Here is a 26,116-nt window from a genome sequence, read left to right as displayed (position 1 = left end):
GGAAATCAATGACTTGGGCTTGCAGTTGAAAACGTTAGAAAAAGAACAAATTGAAAATCCCAAAGTAAATACCAAATTAGAAATACTGAAAACCAAAGGAGAGATTAATAAAATTGAAATTAAGAAAACCATTGAATTAATAAATAAAACCAGTAGTTGGTTTTATGAAAACACTAATAACATTGATAAACCTTTGTTCAATCTGATTTAAAAAAAAGAAAGAAGAAAATCAAATTACTAATATTAAAAATGAAAGGGGTGAACTCACTTAAAATCAGGAGGAAATTACAACAATAATTAGAAACTGCTTTGCCCAACTTTATGCCCACAAATTCGATAATCTAAATGAGATGGATGAATATTTTAAAAAATACAAATTGCCCAGAATAACAGAAGAGGAAGTTGATTACTCAAACAACCCCATCTCAGAAAAAGAAATTGAACAAGCCATCAATGAACTCCCTAGGAAATAATCTCCAGGGCCAGATGGATTCACAAGTGAATTCTATCAAACATTTAAAGAACAATTAATTCCAATACTATATAGACTATTTTTGAAAACTGGGGAAGAAGGAGTCCTCCCAAATTCTTTCTGTGATACAAATATGGTTTTGATGCCCAAACCAGGAAGAGACAAAACAGAGAAAGAAAATTATAGACCAATTTCCCTAATGAATATAGATGCAAAAATTTTAAACAAGATTTTAGCAAAACGAATACAGCATCTTATCACGAGGTTAATACATTATGATCAGATAGGATTCATACCAGGATTACAGGGCTGGTTCAATATTAGGAAAACTATTAGCATTATCGATCACATCAACAGCAAAGTTAACAAAAATCACATGATTATCTCAATAGATGCAGAAAAAGCTTTTGACAAAATACAACACCCATTCCTATTAAAAACACTGGAGAACGTTAGAACAAAGGGAACTTTCCATAAAATAATAAGGAGTATCTATCTAAAATCTTCAGCAAGCATTATATGCAATGGGGATAAGCTAGATGCATTCCCAATAAGATCAGGGGTGAAACAAGGATGTCCATTATCACCACTATTATTCAATTTGGTACTATAAATGTTAGCTGTAGCAGTTAGACAAGATAAAGATATTGAAGGAATAAGAATAGCCAAAGAAGAAACTAAATTATCATTCTTTGAAGCTGATATGATGATTTACTTAGAGAATCCCAGAGGTTCAAGAAAAAAACTACTTGAAATTATAAACAACTTTGGCAAAGTTGCAGTTTACAAAATAAACCCACACAAATCTTCTGCATTCCTATATATTAGCAACAAAGTCCAACCGTAAGAGACAGAAAGAGAAATCCCGTTTAAAGCTAGCATAGACAGTATAAAATAAGTAGGAGTTTACCTGCCAAAACGAACCCAGGGACCATATGAACACAGTTACAAGACACTTTTTGCACAAATAAAGTCAGATTTAAATAAGTTGAAAAACATAAGTTGCTCATGGGTAGGCCGTGCTAATATAACGAAAATGACAATTTTACCTAAATTATTTGCTTATTTAGTGCCATACCAATTAAACTCTCAGACAATTATTTTCTAGAGCTGGATAAAATAATATCAGAATTCATTTGGCAGAACAAAAGGTCCAGAATATCAAAGGGACTAATGAAAAGAAATGCTTGGGAAGGTGGCCTAACGCTACCATACCTCAAATTGTACTATAAAGCAGCAATCATCAAAACCACTTGGTACTGGCTAGGAAACAGAGAGGTAGACAAGTGGAATAGACTTGGCACTCAAGATGCAGTAGGCAACGAATGTAGCAACCTCCTGTTTGATAAACCCAAGGACCCCAGCTTCTGGGATAAGAACTCACTGCTTGACAAAAATTGTTGGGAAAAGTGAATTACAGTGTGGCGGAAATTAGGCATAGACCCATACCTGACACCGTACACAAGAATAAAGTCCAAATGGGTACATGATTTAGGTATAATGATTGATACCATGAATAAACTGGAGAAGCGAGGAATAGTGTATTTATCAGATTTATGCAGAAGGGAAGAATTTTTTACTAAAGAAGAGATAGAAAGCATTATGAAATGCAAAATGGATAATTTTCATTACATTAAACTGAGAAGTTTTTGCACAACCAAACCCAATGCAACCAAAATCCGGAGGGATGTAGTAAATTGGGAAGGAATTTTTACAGCTAAGCTCGGGGATAAAGGCCTCATTTCTAGAATATATAGAGAACTGACTCAAATGTATAATCATACAAGTCATTCCCCAATTGATAAATTATCAAAGGATATGAAGAGGCAATTTTCAGAAGAAGAAATTAAAGCTATCTATAATCATATGAAAAAATGCTGTAAATCACTTTTGATTAGAGAGATGCAAATCAAAACAACTCTGAGGTACCACATCACACCTATAAGATTGGCAAACATGACTGGACAAGAAAATGATAAATGCTGGAGAGGATGTGGGAGAGTTGGAACACTAATTCATTGTTGGTGGAGCTGTGAGCGAATCCAACCATTCTGGAGAACAATTTGGAACTATGCCCAAAGGGCTACAAAAATGTGCATACCCTTTGACCCAGCAATATCGCTACTAGGACTGTATCCCCAAGAGATCATAAAAATGGGAAAGGGTCCCACATGTACAAAAATATTTATAGCAGCACTCTTTGTAGTTGCCAAAATCTGGAAGTCAAGGGGATGCCCATCAATTGGGGAATGGCTGAATAAATTATGGTATATGAATGTAATGGAGTACTATTGTGCCATAAGAAATGGTGAACAAGAAGACTTCAGAGAGGCCTGGAAGGACTTATATGACCTGATGCTGAGTGAAAGGAGCAGAACCAGGAGAACTTTGTGCACAGCAACGACCACAGTGTGCGAGAGTTTTTTTCTGGTAAACTTGGAATTTTGTAATAACGCAAGAACTTCTTGAAGAAAACAAATCCCAATAGTGTTTTTTTAAGGCAAAATGCCTTCCACACTCAGAGAAAGAAATATGGAAGTCATTCGTAGAATGTAGCAGATCATGTTTGTGTGTGTGTGTGTTTTTGTGTATCATTTTTTGATTTGTTATATGATTTCTTCCTTTTATTTTAGTCCAGCTACATAGCATGACTATAGTGAAAATGTACTCAATTGGAAAGTATATGTAGAACCTATACAGAATTGTATGCAGTCGTGGGGAGGGGGGGTAGTGGGGGTAGGTGTGGGGGGGATAAAATCTCAATTGTATGGCAGTGATTGTTAATCATTGAAAAATAATAATAATAAAATTAAAAAAAAAGAAGTGGAGTAGGCTTCAGGTTGCAGAATCATGGGTAGAAGCTGTGATTTCCAGATTTTTCTACCCACTACGGCCAAAGAAAGCTTCAAAGGGCAGTGAGGAAGCTCTTCCATCTGGATGATGGGGACCCCAGTTAGGCCCCTGCTCCGGCCCCAGGGTGGCAGCAGCCACTGAGGCAGCAGCTTCAACTTTTGGAGCCCTCGGCCTAAAGAACCTGGGGGAATCAAACTGCTGATCTGGGTCTCAGTCATGAGTGGCAGTCCTGGGGTGAGGAGGAACACTGACTTGGTGGAGCTGGTGGAGGCTCTGGATAGGGAATCCTACTCACAGATCAAGGGCAGAAGAATACTTGTGGTTGCTCACAGACCAGAGTACAGTCCAGGAGAGGAGTAAATTCCTTTCCTTTGGTAGTGCGATGTTGGAGGAACTGAGAATTTTAAGTCCCTAGAATATGCCCTCAACTTGACAAAGGACTCAAAAGTCAAATAATTGGCTGTGAAAATACCTAAAAAAGGGAAAAAAATAAGATTTACAGAAGGTTAATTTGTTGGTGAAAAGGGATTTTCTTCCATCCTTTCAGATGAGGAAGGGCAGAAGAAGACATCAAAGTCAAGGTTTCTACATCCAAAACTTCCAAAAAATTTATGTAATGGTCTCAGACCATGGAAGAGCTCGAAAAGGATTTTGAAAATCACTTAAAAGAGGAAAAATTGGGAAAACAAATGCCAGCCATGCAAGAAAATCATGAAAAGTGAGTGAACAGCTTGCTAAAGGAGATGCAGAAAATGCTGAAGAAAATAACACCGTTAAAAATAAACTAACCCAAATGACCAGAGAATTGATCCCTACTTTGTTGCATCTCAGCTTCAGAGGCTTAATTGAATGCAAAATCATCTGCAAACAGAAAATCAAGAAAACACAGGTGCTCCATCAGCCACTACCACACCAACCATACGTAGAATCATTTATTACAATAAATGGAGAAGTTTTGAATACTTTAGATAAGTTCATTGCCTTGGCAGTGTACTTTACAGGGATATACACACTAACAATGAGGTTGATGCATGCATTGCCAGAGTTAGGTCAGTGTTTTGGAAGACTGAAGAAACGTTTGGGAGAGAAGAGTTATTATATTGACTTCCAAACTGAAAATGTACAGAGTTGTTGTGCTAACCTCATTGTTGTATGCTTCACATGGACAATATACCAGTGCCATGCCAGGAAACTGAGTCGCTTCCATTTGAACTGTCTTAGGAAGATTCTCAGGATCACCTGGCGGGATAAGGTAGTAGACACTGAAGTCCTTGCTCGAGCTGAACTGCGAAGCATTCAAACTATGCTTCAGAGAGCACAAATCAGAAAGGCTGGCCACGTTGTTAGAATGCAAAAGGTGTGCTTGCCAAAAGGACAGTGTTATGGAGAACTCACATGAGGCAGGTGTTCACACGGTGGTCACAAGTAGCAATAAAAGGACACTCTCAAGGCCTCTCTCAAGAACTTTGGATTTGACTGTGCAACATGGCAAACACTGGCACAGGACCATTCCTCATGGCATGCCCACGTCAGACAGGGAGCTGTGTTCTATGAGCAAAGCAGAATTGAGACAGCACAAAGTAAACATAGGATGCCCAAATTTGGGATATCCAACCCAAATATTCATATGGACAATCTGTGCCCAACCTGTGGGAGAGCATTCCGAGCTGGTAGTGCTCTGATCAGCCCCAGTGAGACACACTGAAAGTTCACTTTATCATGATGATGTCATTTTGGTCCTCTTTGAAAACAAAAGACAACAACTAAACCCAAATGGCAAAAGAGGTCCAAGAAGCCAATGAGGAGAATGCTTTAAGAAGCAGAATTAGCCAAATGGAAAAGGAGGCTCAAAAGGTCAGTGAAGAAAATAATTCTTTAAACATTAGAATGGAGCAGATGGAAGCTAATGACTTTATGAGAAACCAAGAAATTATCAAACAAACCTCAAAAAATGAAAAAAAGACTACAATGTGAAATATCTCATTGGACAAACAAGTGACCTGGGAAATAGATCCAGGAAAGATAATTTAAGATTATTGGTCTATCTGAAAACCATGATCTAAATATCATTTTCCACGAAATTATCAAGGAGAACTCCCCTGATATTCTGGAACCAGTAGGTAAAATAGAAATATAAATAATTTACCAATAACCTCCTGAAAGAGATCCCTAAAGGAAAACTCCTAGGAATATTGTAGCCAAACTCCAGAGCTCCCCGGTCAAGGAGAAAATATTTAAAGCAGCCAGAAAGAAGCAATTAAAGTATTGTCATACACTATCAGGATATACTATCAGGATAACACAGTATTTAGCAGCTTCCATACCAAGGGAACGAAGCCCTTGGAATATGATATTCCAGAGGTCAAAAGAGATAGGACTGAAACCAAGAATTACCTACCCAGCAAAACTGAGTATAATACTCCAGGGTAAAATATGAAATTTCAATGAAATAGAGTACTTCCAAACATTCTTGCTGAACAAAACCAGAGCTGAATAGAAAATTTGACTTTCAAATACAAGAATCAAGAGAAGCATGAAAAGGTAAACAGGAAAGAGAAACCTTAAGGAACTTATTAAAGTTGAACTGTTAAAATTTTTACATGGAAAGATGTTATTTGCAACTCATGAAACCTTTCTCAGTAATAGGGTAGTTAGAAGGAATATAAATATATATGTATAGGTGTGTATGAATATGTCTGTTTGTGTATATTACGTATGTGTAGGTATATATATGTACATTGTGTATGTGTGTATATATGTATGTGTATATGTATATGTGTGTATAATATTATATGTGCATTATATATATATATATATATATATATATATATAGTAAATATACACACACAGACAGAAAGTAGAAGGTGAGCTGAATATAAATGGAGAATACCTAAAAAAATTTATTGTCAAATGGAATGTACTAGCAGTAAGAGAAAGGAGAGGTGGAATGTAGGAAATTATCTCACATACAAGAGGGAAGAAAGAGCTTCTTCAAATGAGGGTAAGAGTAGGGAGATGAAAGAAAATAATTGAGCCTCACTCTTCTGGGATTTAGCCCCTAAGGAGGCAATAACACACACACACACGCACACACATACACGCTTGGATAGGGAAATCTATTTTACACTGCAGAAAGGCAAAGGTTAAGGGGATAGGAGAGGAAAAATAATAAAAGGGACAGGAAATTTGGGAAAGGGATAATTAGAAGCAAACACTATTGTGTGAGGACAGGTCAAGGGAGAGAATGGAATAAATGAAGGGCAAAATAGGACAGAGGGAAATGTGCTTCAGCTTTTACAACATAACTATTTTGGAAGTGCTTTGAATTTTTACACATGTATGAACTATAATGAATCGCTTGTTTTCTCAATGAGGGTGGGTGTGGAGTGAGGGAAAGAATATGTACCCCGATGCTTTAATAATGAATGTTAAAAATTTTTTTATCATGCAACTGGAAATTAAGCCATACAGGCAATGGAGTATAGAAATCTGTTTGGTCCTACAGGAAAACAGAGGGGAAGGGGATGGAAGAAGAGTGGGTAATAGAAGGGAGGACAGACTGGAGGAAGGGGTGGATGTGGTATATGTTGTCCTGGGGTGGGGTGTGGAGAGAGATGGGGAGAAAATTTGAATTTCAAATTCTTGTGGAACTGAATGTTACGTACAGAAAAATAAATAATAAATTTTATATTAAAAAATGAACCGTTCCATGACTAGAGACAAAATCATATTTTTTTCTTGGAGGCTTTGGATGTAGGAACTTTGACTCTGTTATCCTCTTCTGAACATGTGCTTTGTTTTTCCTTGTCACTATAATAAGTTTCTATAGTCAGAAATTTTTTCTTTTGTTTGCTCATTTTCCCAGCGTATTTCTTAACTTGTAACTCTTTGCTAAAATGGAGCTCTACTTCCAGGATAGAAGGTGCACTTTTCCAACTTTCAATGGTTTTGTGAAGCTGTGTTTTGAGATAGTTCTCGAGACGTGTGGGTTTTCATTTTTTTCAAGGTGGTGTGATCTAAGGAGAGGTGTGTTTATTGTTCTCTTGGCCTGTGCTCTGTTAACTCACAGAGTTTAACACAAACACTCTTTTCTGCAGTGGAACTCTGATGAGGGTCCCTACTCCACTGCTGCTACAAGCTCTGGTTTGCTACTATTCCTCCTTGCCCTGGGACTGCCATCCAGAACTTCCATCAAGATCTGAGAATGGATAAAGCAACAAGTCCTGCCCCCAGTTCCAGCAAGGAGACCTATGCAATCTTCTGACCAGTCCTTTAACTCTCTTTCCATCAGAGGGCTAAGAGATGCTGCTGTGCTATTGTTGATAAGGTGGCTCCCAAGGCCTGTGCTGGCCTGGTCCCCACTCTTTCTCCAGTGTGACAGACCTTTCCTGCCAAACTTTTAAATTTTCTTGGGCTAGAATATTGTTTCACTCCGTCCTTTTATGGGTTCTGTCACCACAGGATTTGTTTTAAGGCAGTGTTTAAAGGTCTTTGGAGGGGTTTGTGGGAGATCTCAGGGGAGTCCCTGTCTCCTCTCTGCCATCATATCTCCACCCCCCACCTTAGCTTTTTGGGGGGATAGCACATCACAGAACTGGCTCACATTGAGGTACAGTTCTTTAAAACCTCCAGATTTTGTCTGTTGTTTTCCAGAACAATGACTGTTAAACAACACTTTCTCGATATTGTATTTAGAAAGTGTACATGTTTACACGTATACATGTGTGTATGCATAGATACACATACATATTCAAATATACATATATACAGCTATATACACATATTATCAAATAAAAATTTATTATATATAAATATATATGTATAGATACCATAATCATTGTAAGGTTTCACATAGATCCTTACTAAAATCCATCATATTTGAGATCTAACCCAAAGCTATAGTTGTATGGTATTCAAGTTCAAATCAAAACCAGAATGACCTTAGATAAGTCCTTCTACTCTATAAGTATGTTTCCTCATTTCTAAAATAAAATGAAGGTTTTGTTAGGTACTGACATCACTTCATCCTTTAAGTCATAGGATATACAATGTGTAAGTCTTGATTAACAATGTATGATTTACAACATGAACTCTGCCAAGTCAATAAATGAGGTTAATCTGGCCTGTCCTTTAGTTGGTAATGCCATGCTGGTTTGGGATGACTGTGACTTTGTATTTCTTTTTCCATATATTTCAACATTGCTAAAATAGTGTAGCTCTTTGGAGTAATCAAATATAAGTTGAATGCCATATATTTTGTAAAGACCTTTTCCTTCATTCTCTCTCTCTCTCTCTCTCTCTCTCTCTCTCTCTCTCTCTCTCTCTCTCTCTCTCTCTCTCTCTCTTTCTCTCTCTCTCTCTCTCTCTCTCTCTCTCTCTCTCTCTCTCTCTCTCTCTCTCTCTCTCTCTCTCCATATATACATATATACGTATATATGTATGTATGTATGTATGCATGTATGAAAGAAGAGATTTTTGCCTTGATCCAAATTTGTGTTAACTCTCCCATTCCTCATTATCTTCATGTTATTACTGACAGTTTCAGCAATCACATCTGCCAGTTCTTTCAATATATAAGTATAGCTGCCCAGATGATGGGCTCATTAAATCATGTAGGTCCTTTCTTTTTATATTCCTAATGATCTTGAGGAGATAGTTATATAACGTTGGCTGCATTATATTTAGAGAAATGAAAACATACCACTTTTGCATGGAGACTTGGTGGGTTTAGTTTGGTGCTGCTATCTGAAACAGCAGTCAAGATCAAAATAGTTCTCCAATTAAGATTCTATCATAACCACATTTATGTGAATTGAGAATAGATCCAAGCATGACTAAAGAGAGAATAGTGAATTAGGCTTTACAAAAGAGATGAACTGAAAAAGATCTACTCATGGATAGAGTTTTTCCAAGAAGAAATGAACCATAGGAGTGGCAGGTGTGTATGCTAATGGAATGACTTTACATTTTAATTAAGCAGCATTTCCCTACAGAGTAATTATATATGTTGTTTACTCACCTTTTTTTTTTTTAAAGACCATTAACACCCTTATAATCTTCTTGCTTCTTAGGTTACAAGATAAAAGAGCTTTTGCTTCCATTATAGAAGGAATGCTTTACAGTTATCACGTTTGTACTCTTTTCTCTATTGTCTATCAAATAATCCACTCAGAAATTCCAACAAGTAGACATTTTATCTTATCAACTTTATTTGGATTTCAAAAAATAAAACTGGACAAAATTGCATTTTAATAGTTCTTTTAAAATTGATGAAATGATCAGAGAAAATTTTTTTCCATTACTGTGATGTGCTTTACCTCAAAAAAAGCTAAGGTGGGGGGGGCAGAGCCAAGATGGTGGAGTAGAAAGACATAGATATGGAGGCTTTCCCCACACAGCCCATAAAAAAACAAACAAACAACAACAACAAAAAACAACCTGTAGATAGGGACTCCCAACAAACTGTGGAGCAGCAGAAGTGCAGAACAAAAGAGTGGAGGAGATTTCCAACCCAGGTTGACCTGAGAGGCCCACGGAAATGTCTGTTGCACAGAAAGTGGAGCAGAGCCCAGATCAGCTTTGGCCGAGAAACGTGGCTCTCGAACAGCCCTTGGGGGCAGGATCTCCAGTCACGGAATCCCCAGTCCCAGTATCAGTGGTTCCCAGATCCCTCAACCCACAGGCACCAAAGGTCAGTGACCGGGTTTTTTCAGCTGGGCAGGAAGGGAGAAAGGCCTTCCCATAGCTCTGGCAGCAGGCAGCGGCCACAGAGGCCATACAGCAGCCCATACAGACTGCTCCATTGTTGAAGGGTAAAAACAAATCGGAGCACTGAAGAGCTGAGTCTTACCTCAGCCCTCAGTAGAGACCCTGAGGCAGCTGGTCTTTCTCTCACACTGAATGGCTGCCCTGCCCATCCAGCTTATCTGAAAATCAGCCCCCAGTGCTGACTTGGCAGAAATGGAGGTCAGGTGGCTGTGGAGAGGTAACTGCTAAGATTTCGAGCACAAAAACCTCTTTCTGCACCCAGACCAGTACACACTTGATTGTGCCACCTTGGAGAAACTGAGATCTCACAGATTCCCCAGAGTATATCCTACTCTTGACAAAGGATCAAAACGTCAAGTAACTGGTTGGGTAAAATGCCCCCAAAAGGGAAAAATATAAGACTATAGAAGGTTACTTTCTTAGTGAACAGATATTTTCTCCCATCCTTTCAGATAACGAAGAACAATGCTTATCATCAGGGAAAGATGCAAAAGTCAAGGATTCTGTATCCCAAACATCCCAAATAACTATTTAATGGGCTCAGGACATGGAAGACCTCAAAAAGGATTTTGAAATTCAAGTAAGAGAGGTGGAGGAAAAATTGGGAAGAGAAATGAGAGAGATGCAAGAAGAGCATGAAAAGTGGGTCAACATCTTGCTAAAGGAGACCCAAAAAAATGCTGAAGAAAATAACACCTTTAAAAATAGACTAAGCCAATTGGCAAAAGAGGTTCACAAAGCCAATGAGGAGAAGAATACTTTAAAAAGCAGAGTTAGCCAAATGGAAAAAGAGGTTCAAAAGCTCAATGAAGAAAATAGTTCTTTCAAAATTAGAATGGAACAGATGGAGGCTATGGGACTTTATGAGAAACCAAGAAATCACAAAACAAAACCAAAAGAATGAAAAAATAGAAGATGAGGTGAAATATCTCTTTGGAAAAAACAACCAACCTGAAAAATAGATCCAGGAGAGACAATTTAAAAATCACGGGAGTACCTGAATCCTTGATCAAAAAAAGAGCCTAGACATCATCTTTCATGAAATTATCAAGGAAAACTACCCTAATATTCTAGAACCAGGGGGCAAAATAAATACTGAAAGAATCCACTGATCACCTCCTGAAAGAGATCCAAAAAGAGAAACCCCTAGGAACATTGTGGCCAAATTCCAGAGTTCTCAGGTCAAGGAGAAAATATTGCAAGAAGCTAGAAAGAAACAATTCAATATTGTGGAAATACAATCAAGATAACACGAGATTTAGCAGCTTCTACATTAGGGGACTGAAGGACTTGGAAGGAACTAGGACTAAAACCAAGAATCACCTACCCAGCAAAACTGAATATAATACTTCAGGGGAAAAATGATCTTTCAATGAAATAGAGGACTTTCAAGCATTATTGATGAAAAGACCAGAGCTGAAAAGAAAATTTGACTTTCAAACACAAGAATGAAGAGAAGCATGAAAAGGTAAACAGCAAAGAGAAGTCATAAGGGACTTACTAAAGTTGAACTGTTTATGTTCCTACATGGAAAGACAATATTTGTAACTTGAAACTTTTCAGTATTTGGGCAGTTGGTAGGATTACACGCACTCACACACACACACAGACACACAGACACACACACACACAGAGAAAGAGAGAGAGAGAGAGAGAGAGAGAGAGAGAGAGAGAGAGAGAGAGAGAGAGAGAGAGAGAGAGAGAGAGAGAGAGAGGTGGATTGAATAGGATGGGATCATATCTTTAAATAATGAAATTGAGCAGTGAGAAAGAAATATATTTGGTGGAGAAAGGGAGAAATGGAATGGGGCAAATTATCTCTCATAAAAGAGGCAAGGAAAAGACTTTTCAGTGGAGGGAAAAAGGGGGGAGGTGAGAGAAGAAACATGAAGCTTACTGTCATCACATTCGACTAAAAGAAGTAATAAAATATACACTAATTTTGGTATGAAAACCTACCTTACAATGCAGGATAGTGGGGGAGAAAGGGATAAGCAGGGCAGGGGGGATAATGGAAGGGAGGGCAGTGGGAGGAGGGAACACTCTTGGGGAGGGATAGGATCAAAAGAGAGAATTGAAGAAACCGAGGGCAGGATAGGATAGAGGGAAATATAGTTAGTCTTACACAACACTGGCATTATGGACGTCATTTGCAAAATTACACAGATATGGCCTATATTGAATTTCTTGCCTTCTGAAAGGGAATGGGTGAGGAGGGAGGGATGTAGAGAAGTTAGAACTCAAAGGTTTTAGGAACAACTGTTGAATATTGTTCTTGCAACTAGGAAATAAGAAATGCAAGTAATGGGGTAGAGAAATTTGTCTTGTCCTGGAAGACAAAAGAGAAGATGGGGATAAGGGAAGGGAGGGATGGCAGAAGGGAAGACAGATTGGTGATAGGGGCAATTAGAATGTTCGGAGTTTAGGGGTGGGTGGGAGGGGAGAAATGGGGAGAAAATTTGGAACCCAAAATTTTGTGGAAATGAATGTTGAAAACTTAAATAAATAAATTTAAATTAAAAAAAAAAGATAAGGTGGGGAGGTGGAAACATGATGGCAGATAGGGGGCAGGGACTTCCCAGAATTTTCCCCAAAACCTTTCCAAAGACCTTTAAAGAATGCATTAAATTCTCAAAATATAAAAGTTCTTAGCACAAATAGATGATTCCTGGCAAAGCTGTGAAGCAAGAGTCCCCTAAATGGTGCAACCTAGATGTGACTATGGGTTAAGTGATGAAAAGGTTTTATTTTTTAACTGAATTTAAGCATGCTGCATGAAAAGCATGACACTTACCCAACACTTAGAAACACTTTCCTTCAGTTGTTCTCTAGGGAAATCAATACGCATTCAACTCTTCAACCTCCTATGATCTTGAAGTTGGTGGAAAGCATATAGGTTAAAGGCATTCCATTTAATTCACTTATCTGGGAGTACTAGCTGCGACTCAAAGAAATAGCTAATATGTTGGGAGAGGAACTATCTCCCTATCAGAACCAGAAAGGAATTTTCTACTGGTTATGCTTCTAGTGAAAAAATAAAAAGAGTCTTTTGTTTGCATATGAGAGGGAAAGCGTGAGAGAGAGAGAGAGAGAGAGAGAGAGAGAGAGAGAGAGAGAGAGAGAGAGAGAGAGAGAGAGAGAGAGAGAGAGAGAGCATTTCCCTAAACACCTGATTCTGGTAGAAGTCTACATATTGTTTTGTTTTCTGAACTCAAATAATCATAAAGATCTGTATTCTCACCAATTCAAGAAATCTCTCCAATATGAAGATTGTAATCACTCCATCACTGCTCATCTAGAATGACACTATGCTCCTCAAAAGTTTTGGCACAATGAATGATCCAACATGCTTGAAGTCTTTCTCCCTTTTTTTCCCAGACTGGCCTTGGCATCACAGGAGCACTCTGGTTATTCATCTCTAACATCTCGATCTCTCTGTGAGACTAGCCCATCTTCTAATTCTCTTATACTTTCCCTTAATGAAAATCTCTACTGCTGCTTCTCTTTGGAGTTCCACAATGGTTATATATTGTAGCCAGGCACAATTATTATGTGCCTTTGGATTATTTTTTGTGTGATGGGAAGCTTTAGCTCTTTGGAATCGGTAGCGTTCCAGTTCTCATTGCTAAAAACAAACACTAGTAATACTTGGGTTTTGAAAAGATAGGCCTTTGCTATTGTGGGAAATGAGATAAATTGCATAAAAAGTAATCAAATCTCTTTCTTCTTTTTCAGCTCTGGGTCCAATTCATTATACATCTGCATTATCTGTCTGAAATGTGAATACCAATGTACAAGTTCTATAAGGTGCCTGGTCAGATGACTATTGAAATCTGCCCCCCACACTCTCCTTATTCATCTTACATTTTCTGTGTACTTGAACAGGCCTTACTGATTTATACTAGGAGACCACAATATTTTAGAGTTTGAGGCAGTCAACACAATGTCAAATATAAATAAGAATATCTCCATAACTCCACCATTTACAAAAAAATCTCTCCTTAACATATACATTTTGCTGGATCTTCACAACAGTGACAAACATTTGATTCAGCACATATCTCCATATTTTGTGCCTCATCTCATTTTTTTATTAGAGGTGCATTAAATGAAATTATATCTGTTACATATTCCAAGGAATCTTAGCCAATCTGGAGTCTCTACTTGAAGGACATATTGTTATAAGGTAAAATTCTGTTTCATTGAGTAAACACTTTTTGACGTGAACGATAAACAAAATGTGAATTAATTTTCTCTACATCATTCAAATTTCAAAATGGTAAAGATGTGGTTCACTCTTGAATACTGTTTTAGCATAAAGCCACTATGTGGCTTCTTCTCATGTGTTCTCTTTGGAGTTGGAAAGATGAGAGTTTAACAATACAACTTTTTGAAGTTCCTGTCAGGCCAATTCCCACATTTGTTTAAGAATTCTATAAAGATGAACAATTTCATCCGTTTAATTGCTTCTTTAACATTGCATATAGAAAGCTAAATGCTAGCAGACCCATAGTTCTAGACTCCCAAATTTCCTAGAAATCCTAAGAGGGCACAGTTCCCTGTGCCCAAACTGGGCGTATCAAGGATTAGATTGACATGAAGATTCTGAGGAAAGGATAACAGGGCAATTTTGATTAGTATTTCTTTTGTGAAATCACAGACACTTCGGTGTTTTTATAACCTGCTTGATGGAAGCAGGAAGCTAGAATTAGATCAGTAGAATCAAGTGCCCCTGAAATGATTTCTTAAGACCTAAACTAATTGTTTGCAATTGGAACAGTAACTAAAGGAAATATAGCCCCACTTTATTGTCCAAGCATAGGTCTTCTGCATTGAGATAATAGCTTTGTAATTCTGGGTCAGCTTCTCTTGGTCAGTTAGTTTTGCTGAGCATGGTGTTACATTAATTATGGATTTTCACATGTACATGAAGAAATTATTTTTTTAACTCTTGTCAACCTGTAGCATGCCAGAGCAGTAAGGTCTTTTTGTGATATCATATGTACCATCATGTATACCTAAATTTTGATGTTCTTAATTCCTTTCTTCTAGGCCAGAAGAGAAAAAAAAACATTTTCCTCATACCTTTAAAATGATATGAAGGCTAAAAAAGAGGACTTTGGCTTAGGAGTCTAGTTTAGATTTAGTAGAATAGAACCTCAAGATTATTGAATTCATTTACCTACACCCATCAATGCATAAAATAATCGTAATAACTTGCATTTATATATCTTTATTTTTTTCTGAAGTCTGTTTTATAGTACTATGAGTAATGTAGATCTTCTTTGATAATACAGGATGATTCACCGTAACTATTATTTGCTACATTACTATTAAGTTAAAAAGCATTGTGAATAAGGAGAAAAAAAAAATGACATGTCCTAACAGCATTTACATTCCAATCAGTTGCAACATGCAAACAGGCAATTATAAATCAATACAAATAAATCACTATTCATCTATTTTGTATTATTTGGGGGAGAAGTTTCTTCAAAAAATGGAAGCATCAAGAAAGTCATCTTGCATTAGGTACCATTAAACTGCATTTTGAAGGGACGTAAGTATTTCAAAAGCACAAATAAGAAGGGATTTCACACCAAGTACAGAACACAGTGCAAAAGCATTGTAGTGGGACGTTATGGGTGATTTTGCATGAAACAGCAAAAAGCATGATTAGTCGCATATACAGAGTGTTTAACTGTAAATGAAATGAAATAAAATGGGAAAAAAGATGTTGGCACCAGATTGTGACTGATTTAACTTTGTCAGAGTGTGGACTTACCATTTCATCTTAGAAACAAGAGGTAACCCCTGGAGTTTCATAGGTACGGAACAGTATGGTCTGAATTTCTTTTAATAATATACCTTTTGTAAGGGTATATAGTACACTATTAAGAAACAAAATAACGAGAGCCAAGATGGCGGAGTGAGAGCAAAAACTCACCTAAGCTCTTAGAGAAACTCCTTCACATATTTCTAAAAAAGAGAATCTGACCAAATATTGGAGGTGCAGAATCCAATAGGAAACAGACTGTGGCAGATTCAAAGCCCAGGACAGACTGTAAGGTTCATGGGAAGGATCTGTTCCTCAGGGGTGAGCCCACAGCACAGCACAGCACAGCACATCGAGGACAGTGGAAGGGGAGGGTCCAGGGGAAACCTGAGACAGCAACAGGCGGAACTAGTGGAGCAGCAGCCCAGGGTGAGAGACCAGCAGAGCCGAGCAAGAGACAGCCACTGAGCACCAGATATCAGCTTCAGCAGGTCCTGAGACTTTCATCCCACAGATTACATGTCTGTAAGTCACCTACCTGAACTTCCAGGAGCCAGGATGGTGGAGAGATCAGTAAATGCTCTCTCCTCCCTCCTTGATGACATTGAAAGAATCATAAAATATTTCTCCAGAAAAATTCTGGATCAGAGGAAACAGCAGAGAAGGCAAATAGTCTCATAACACCCAAGGCTAGGAAAATAGCTAAGGGGAATTCCTCCTACTGTGGCAGAGGCAAACCAGAAGGAGAGAGGACCCAGGGGAGTGGAAACTCGCACTAGGACGCAGGCGAGCCTCAGTGGCAGGAGAGGAGCCCCAGGAGGGGTGGAAACTCACACTAGGATCTAGGCATGCCTAAGCACTCCAGGAGAAACTGAAAAACAACAGGGCACCTGGGATCACCATCCCCTGAGCTTACTTTTGCCTCAGTTCAGCTCCCATCACCAGACCACCCCTCTGCCACACTTAACAAGCTAAACCCAGGGCAGATCAGGGAAACACAAAACAAAAAAGATAAAGAGACATGTGATCTTAGCTTTTTCACAGAAGTCAGTTCAACACCAAGTACTGCAGCTTCTAACTCAAAGAACCAGAAGCCACAACACACAATCATCGTTATGAACACCAGAAAGCAAAATAAGTGTGAAAAAACCATAGAATCTTTCTGTGGAGATAAGGACCAAAACAAAAACACCAAAGAGGTCAGTACTGAGACTGTACTTCCATGTACAACTTCAGAAGGGACTATAAACTACTTGCATGCACAAACAGCTCTCCTGCAGCAGCAGAAGGAGGAGATAGAAGAAAAACTGGCCAATGATTTGCGAAAAGTAAAAAAAAGAATTCACTCATGAGAACATCTCTTTAAAAAGGAAAATTGAACAACTGGAAAAGGAAATACAAAAATTAGTTAGAGAAAATAACTCCATAAAAGGAAAAATTGGACAGATGGGTAAGGAGATGCAAAAGTTAACGAAAGAAAACAATTTGATAAAAATTAGAATTGGGCAAGTAGAAATTAATAACCCTACGAGACAGCAAGAATGCATCAAACAAAATCTAAAGAATGAAAGGACAGAAGAAAATGTAAAAAATATTTAATTGGAAAAACAACACACCTGGAAAATAGATCCAGGAGAGAAAATTTAAGAATTATTGGCGTACTAGGATGCAGCGATGAAAAGAAGAGTCTGGACAATATCTTCCAGGAAATCATCAAGGAAAACTGACCAGAAATGTTAGGTACAGAGGGCAAAATAGTCATCGAAAGAGTCCACTGTTCCACTCCCGAAAGGGATCCCAAACTCAAAACCCCAAGAAATATTGTTGCCTAATTCTGGAACTATCCAGTGAAGGAAAAAATTCTACAGGCAGCCAGAGAGATACCATTCAAATATCGAGGAGCTAGAGTCAGGATCACACAGGACCTTGAAGCTTCTACATTAAAAGACTGAAGGAACTGAAATACAATATTCTGTAAGGCAAAGGAGCTGGGCCTACAACCAAGGATCAAATACCCAGCAAAGTTCAGCATAACATTTCAGGCAAGAAGGATGTTATTCAACAAAGTAAGGGATTTCCAAACCTTCCTGACAAAAAAGCCAGAACTTAATAGAAAATTCAATCTTCAAATGCAGGTTTCAAGAAAGGCATAACAAGGTAAACGCGGGGGGGGGGGGGCGGAATTTTTTACTCAATTTGGGTAAACTGTTTACCTCCCTATAAGGGAAGATTATACCTGTTAATCTTGAGAATTGTGCATGTGTTCTGAAATATAAAAGGGATATATATAGAGAGGGGACGGGAATAAAATAAATGATGCCATATTAAAAATATGATTTAAGTATGCTGAAGGTATTGTAACATGAGGTGTGAAAAGGAGGAAGCAGAAAATTGTAAATTACATAACAGGAAGAAGCACAAAATTATAGTACACGGAAAGAGGGGAGGGAGATACGCATTTTTTGAGAAGTACTCTCATCTTATTTGTTTCAAGGAGGGAACAATAAACTTTAGTCGATAATCTTAACTAGCACTATAGGCAGTAGGAGGGAAAAGGGGAAGGAAGGGGAATAAAGCTAAAAGGGAGGGAAGAAGTAGTAAGGGTATAGGGGAGTAAAATGGAGGGGGACTAAAAGAAGGAATGTAGGATGTGGTGGTGAAAAGTGAAAACAACTGAGGAGTGGAAGGGAGACAGGAGAGCTAAAAGCATAAATAGTGGGAATGAGGATGGAGGGAAATACACAGATTGTAATCATAACTGTGACCGTGAATGGAATGAACTCTCCCATAAATCAGAGACAGATAGCAGAATGGATGAAAAGCCATATTCCAACAATATGTTCTTTATAAGAAACACATTTGAAATGGGGGGATACACACAGGGTAAAGGTCAAAGGTTGAAGCAGAATATATTGGGTTTCTGCTGATGTAAGAAAAGCAAGAGTAACAATCCTAACCTCAGACAAAGCAAAGGTAGAAATAGATCTAATCAAAAGAGATAAGGATGGAAATTATATCCAGCTGAAAGGCACCATAGACAATGAAGCAAAATCATTATTAAACATGTGTGCTCCAAGTGGTGTAGCATCCAGATCCTTAGAGGAGAGATTAGCGGAGTTGAAGGAAGAAATTGACAGCAAAACTATACTAGTGGGGAACCTCAACCTCCCCCTCTCTGAACTTGATAAATCTAACATCAAAAAAAGACAAAACAAAACAAGAAAGAGCTTAAGGAGGTAAATGAACTCTGGATATGGATAGTTATGATAAATTTCTGGGGAAAACTGAGTGGGAATAGAAAGGAATGTACATTTTTCTCAGTGGTACACAGCACATTAAGCAATATTGACCATGGACTAGGACATAAAAACCTCACAATCCAGTGCAGAAAGGCAGAGATAATCCATGCATCCTTCTCAGATCATAATGCAATAAAAATTATATCTAATAAAAGGCCATATAAATATAAACCAGAAATCAATTGGAAGTTAAATATTCTAATCCTAAAGATGGAGTGGGTTAAAGAAGAAATCATAGAAACAATCAACAACTTCATTCAAGAGAATGACAGTAGTGAGAAAACCTACCAAATCTCATGTGATACTGCAAAAGCAGTTCTGAGGGCAAGTTTTATATCTTTGAATGCCTCCATAAATAAATTAGAGAAAGAGGAGATCAATGACCTTGGCATGTGGTTGAAGAAATTAGAAAAAGAACAAATTGAAAATCCCCAAGTAAACACCAAATTAGGAATACTGAATACCAAAGGAGAGATTAATAAAATTGTAATTAAAAAAACAATTCAATTAATAAATTAAACCAATAGTTGCTTTTATGAAAAAAAACTAATAAAATTGTAAACTTCTGGTAAATTTAATTAAAAAAGAAAGAAGAAAATCAAAATACTAATATCAAAAATGCAAGGGTGAACTCACCTACAATGAGGAGGAAATTAAAAAAATAATTAGAAACTGCTTTGCCCAACTTTATGCTCACAAATTCGATAATCTAAATGAGATGGATGAGTACTTTAAAAAATACAAATTGCCCAGATTAACAGAAGAGGAAGTTAAATACTTAAACAACCCCATCTCAGACAAAGAAATTGAACAAGGCATCAATTAAATCCCTAGGAAAACATCTCCAGGGCCAGATGGATTTACAAGTGAATTCTATCAAACATTTAAATAACAGTTAATTCCAATACTATGTAGACTATTTTTTGAAAAATTGGGAAGGAGTCCTCCCAAATTCTTTCTGTGATACAGATATGGTTTTGATACCTAAACCAGGAAGAGACAAAACAGAGAAAGAAAATTATAGACCAATTTCTCTAAAGAATATTGATGTCAAAATTGTAAATACGATTTTAGCGAAAGGAATGCAGCATCTTATCATGAGAATAATACATTATGGTCAGGTAGGATGCATACCAGGAATACAGGGCTGGTTCAATATTAGGAAAACTATTAGCCTTATCAATCATATCAACAACAAAACTAACAAAAACCACTTGATTATCTCAATGCATGCAGAAAAAGCTTTAGACAAAATACAACACCCATTCCTATTAAAAACACTGGCGAGCATAGGAATAAATGGGACTTTCCATGAAATAATTAGCTGGATATACCTGAAATATTCAGCAACCATTACATGCAATGGAGATAAGCCCGACCCATTTCCAGTAAGATCAGCAGTGAAACAAAGATGTCCACTATCACCACTATTATTCAGTATGGTACTAGAAATGCTAGCTGTGACAATTACACAAGATAAAGAAATTGAAGGAATAAGAATATGCAAAGAAGAAACTAAGTTATCACTCTTTGCAGATGGTATGATAATATACTTAGAGAATCCCAGAGACTGTAGTAAAAAACTACTTGAAATAATAGGCAGCTTTGGCAAAGTTGCAGATTACAAAAAAAACCCCACACTTATCTTCCACATTCCTATATATTAGCAACAATGTCCAACAGCAAGAGACAGAAAAAGACATCCCATTTAAAGCTAGGGTAGATACTACAAAATACTTGGGAGTTAACCTGCCAAAACAAACCCAGGGATTATATGAACACAATTACAAGACACTTTTTGCACAAATAAAGTCAAATCTAAATAAGTGGAAAAACATCAGTTGTTCATGGGTAGGCCGAGCTAGTATAATTAAAATGACATTAACTAAATTAATTTACTTATTTAGTGCCAATTAAACTATCAGATAGTTATTTTCTAGAGCTGGATAAATAACATCAGCATTTATCTGGAAGAACAAAAATTCCAGAATATCAAAGGGACTAATTAAAAGAAATGCTAGGGAAAGTGGCCTAGCACTACTAGATCTCAGATTGTATTATAAAGTAGCAATTATCAAAACCACTTGGTACTGGCTAAGTAACAGAAGCGTAGAGAAGTGGAATATACTAGGCACTCAAGACACAGAAGGCAATGAATACAGCAATCTCCTGTTTGATAAACCCAACGACCCCAGGTTCTGGGATAAGAACTCACTGTTCGACAAAAACTGCTGGGAAAATGGGATAACAGTGTGATGGAAATGACCTTTGCCTGACACCATACACAAGAATAAATTCCAAATGGGTACACAATCTAGGTATAAATATTGATACTGTGGACAAACTGGAGGAGCAAGGAATAGTGTATTTATCGGATTTATGGAGAAGGGAAGAAGTTTTTACTAAAGAAGAGATAGAAAGCATTATGAAATGCAAGATGGATAATTTTGATTACATTAAACTGAAAAGTTTTTGCACAACCAAACTCAATGCAACCTAAATTCGGAGGGATATAGTAAATTGGGAAAGAATTTTTACAGCTAATCTCGGGGATAACGGCCTCATTTCTAGAATATAGAGAAAACTGACTTGAATGTACAACAATACAAGTCATTCTCCAACTGATAAATGGTGAAAGTATATGAACAGGCAATTTTCAGAGGAAGAAATTAAAGATACCTATAATCACATGAAAAAATGCTATAAATCACTTTTGATTAGAGAGATGCAAATCAAAACGACTCTGAGGTACCACATTGCACCTATAACATTGGCAAAAATGACAGAACAGGAAAATACTAAATGTTGGAGAGGATGTAAGAGAGTTGGAACATTAATTCGTTGTTGGTGGAACTGTGAGCTCATCCACCCATTCTGGAGAGTAATTTGAAACTATGCCCAAAGGGCTACAAAAATGTGCATACCCTTTGACTCAGCAATATCTCTTCTAGGAATGTATCCCCAAGAGATCATAAAAATGGGAAAGGGTCCCACATGTATAAAAACATTCATAGCAGCACTCTTTGTAGTTGCCAAAAACTGTAAATCAAAGGGATGCCCATCAATTGGCGAATGGCTGAATAAATTATGGTGTATGAATATAATTGAGTACTATTGCACCATAAGAAATGATGAACAAGAAGACTTCAGAGAGACCTGGAAGGACTTATATGATCTGATGCTGAGCAAAAGGGGTAGAATCAGGAGAACTTTGTGCACAGCAACTCCCACAGCGTGGGAGAATTTTTTCTGGTAGACTTGGAACTTCGTAACAACCCAAGAACTTAAAAAAAAAAAATTCTCATTCGTCTTCTAAGGCAAAATGGCTTCCATACTCATAGAAAGAACTAAGCAATTCACTCTCAGAATGTAGCAGGTCATTTGTGTGTATGTGTGTGTGTGTGTGTGTGTGTGTATTATGTTTTGATTTGTTATATGATTTCTTCCATTTATTTTAGTTCGTCTACACAGCATGACTACAGTGAAAATGTATTCAGTAGGATAGTATATGTAGATCCTATATAGAATTGTATACCATCTTGGGGAGGGAGAGGGGTCGTGGGGGGTAGGTAAGGGGGAAAAATCTAAGTTTTATGGTAGTGTTTGTAGAATATTAAAAATAAAAATAAAGTATTATTGTAGCATAAGGGAAAAATAGTTTTAGATTCTAGTATTTTCAAGTCAACTGTATAAATAATAAAAAGTCATAACATACAATAAATAAATAAATAATGTTTTGTAAGTGAAAAGAAAACTTAAATATAAAATAAGGAGTGAAAAAAGTTTTCATATGCACAGCAGAAGACGGGATATTCAAAATATATAGTAGTAACTTATAACTTCAGGAAAGCCAATATATTCAATACTGTGCATTGTGCTGAAAATTGTCCATCTTTGCATCCTTGTAGGTTTTCTTTTGTTCTCTGTTTTACGTTTTTTACTTTGTTATTTTTTCCTCTCCCTCCCCCTTACTCACCATCCCAAGGTTATATATAGAAATTAATACATACATACATACACACACAGACACACATATATATACATATATACATATATACACACATATACATATATATACATATACATACATATACATATATATACATATATACACACATATATAAACACACATACATACATGTATACATGCATACATAAACATATACTTAGAGATTCTCCTCCTAATCTTTTTTCTTCTGTTTGTACATGTCTCTTTTTTCCTTTCTCTCCCAAATCCTCTACTTTACTTGTACCTGCTACCTTGCCCTCCTGTTATTTAACCTGCTCCTAAGAAAATAATCCCTCCCTTATCTTCCCAAATCCATAAATCTAAATACCTTTTTATACACCCCTTTAACTTATTCTGTCTCCTTCCCTTTAAAGCTCCCTTCTTTAGCCTCCGTTTATCTAAATCTAAAGACTTTTCTATACACCCTTGTAACCTATTTCCTCCCCTTCCCCCTTAAAGATCTGTCTTTTATCTACTCCTTCCTCCTTATTTCCTTAAAAATTGATTTCTTTCTAACTTTAGAAGACTTTTATACTCTTCCAGATGTATATGTATTTTCCATTCTTACACCCATTCCCAATGAAAGGTTTCCAGTGCTAACAGCCCTCCTCCTCCCTCTAATTTCTCTGTATTGGTCCTTCCTCTTGCACCTCATTTGTAAAAGAAAATGACACTTCTAGCAATTTGCGAATGGCTTTACTTTTTTGAAGTCATATACTCACTTCTACCCCAATCTTTATTATAATCACCCTAATTAACACTAACAATTTAAGATATGGGTTTTATATTTTCCATACATAAAAGATAAACATTCTGTCTTTGTTTAGTCCCTTTTAATTGGCCATTGGTATATACGTTATATTTCTCTTGGCTCTCATATGTCAAATCTTCTATTGGATTTAGGGTTGTTTTGTGTTTTAACAGGGTCCTGAAAGTCTGACAGTTGATCAGATGTCCATTTTCTTCCGTTTAAAATTATGCTTAGCTTTGCTGAGTATGATATTTCAGCCAGAGGCCCAGTTTTTCAAGTCTTTGATATATAGTATTCCAAGACCTGCAGTCTTATAGTATTGCCAACAAGAAGAGGTCTTATGTGAATCTAACGTAGTACAATCGTATGTACTTTCTTCTTGTTGCTTATAATATTTTGTCCTTGATCTAGGGGTTTCAGAATTTAACTATGATATTCCTGTGATTTTTCCTTGTAGGATCTCTTTCAGGTGGTAATGGGTGAATTTTTTCTCTTTCTACTTTCCCTTCTTATTCTAATGCTTCAGGATAATTTTCATTCAATTATTTGTTATATTATTCTATGAAGATATTTTTTTTGATTAGAACTTTCAGATGATCCAATTATTCTTGTTTTCTCTTCTTGATCTATTCTCTAATTCTGTTGCATTTCTTATGAGATTTTTCACATTTTCATCTTTTTTATTATATATGTATATATACATACATATGTGTGTGTATTTGTCTCTTACAATTTCACTGGTTTCCTCTTGTCCAGTTCTGTTTCTCAAGCAGTCATTTTCTTGATTAATATTCTGGATCTCCTTTTATAATTTTTTTGACTTTCTTGTCATAATCTTCTTGTTTCTGTATTATTCTTATTTTTCCTTCTGATTTTTCCTCCATCTGTTTTGTTTGATTTTTAAAGTCTTTTTTTAAGTTTTTCAGTGAATTCTTTTTTGGAAGGTCACTACCTGGGAAAGAAGGTTTCTTTACTTCAGTATTATCCTCTGAAGAATCTCGTTTGAACCCCAGTCTTTTCTATTCCCATAGTGTCTCTCTGTGGTTGGATTCTTTCTCTTTCCCTTGTGTATATTTTTTGGATAAAAATTTAGTTATTATGATGACCTCTAGTCCTGGGGGATGCGGTTTCTGGTCTCTGATCTTCCTTCAGTTCTCCCCTCTGACCATGAAATCGACCCAAAGTCTCCAGCCTCCTGTAACCGTCCACAGCCATCAAGGTCCCTGGTCCACTGCTTCTTTTTTCTCTTGTTTTATTTTTTAATTTCATTTATTTTAAATTTTCAGAATGCATTTCCACAATATCTTGAGTTCTAAGTTTTTTCCCCATCTCTCCTTCCTCCTACCCCAAAGTGCCTTGCATTCTGATTATCCCTTCCATGAATGTGCCCTCCCTTCTAACACCCCTCCTTTCCCTTATCCTCATCTTATCTCTTGTCCTGTAGTACAAGATAAATTTCTGTACCCCATTGCCTGTATTTCTTATTTTCCAGTTCTACAAAAAAACAGTTCTCAATATTTTTTCCTAAAACTTTGAGTTCTCCCTTCCCACCCATCCCCACTGAGAAGGCAAGCAATTCAATAAAGGTTATATATGTGGAACTTTGCAAAATATCTTCCGTAATGGTCATGTTGTGTAACACTCCTCAAGAGTATTTACTTCTAATTGCTCCCTCCTCCCATTTGCCCTCCATTCCATCATCTCCCCCGCCACCAACCCTGCTTATCCCCTTCTCCCCTACTTTCCTGTATCATAAGACAGATTTTCAAACCTAATTGATTGTGCAGGTTATTCCTTCCTGAGCCAATTGTGATGAGAGTAAGTTTAACTTTTTCCATCTTACCTCCCACCTTTCCTCCTCCATTATAAAAGCTTTTTCTTGTCTCGTCTGTGAGACATAATTTGCCCCATTCGATTTCTCCCTTTCTCTGTCTATCTGACTCTCTCTTACTATGTGTGTATGCGTGTGTATAAATTCCCTCCAACTACCCAGATACTGAGAAAAGTTTCAAGAGTCACAAATATATTTCCATGTAGGAATGTAAAGAGTTCAACTTTAGTAAGTCCCTTGTGATTTCTCTTTCCTGATTAACTTTTCATGCTTTTCTTGATTCTTGTGTTTGAAAGTCAAATTTTCTTTTCAGCTCTGATCTTTTCATCAAGAAAGTTTGAAAGTCCTCTATTTCATTGA

The sequence above is a fragment of the Notamacropus eugenii genome, chromosome 1 (genome assembly GCF_028372415.1).
Source record: "Notamacropus eugenii isolate mMacEug1 chromosome 1, mMacEug1.pri_v2, whole genome shotgun sequence".
Taxonomy (NCBI): domain Eukaryota; kingdom Metazoa; phylum Chordata; class Mammalia; order Diprotodontia; family Macropodidae; genus Notamacropus; species Notamacropus eugenii.
The sequence above is the reverse complement of the archived record's forward strand: the minus strand, read 5'-3'. Positions refer to the sequence as shown.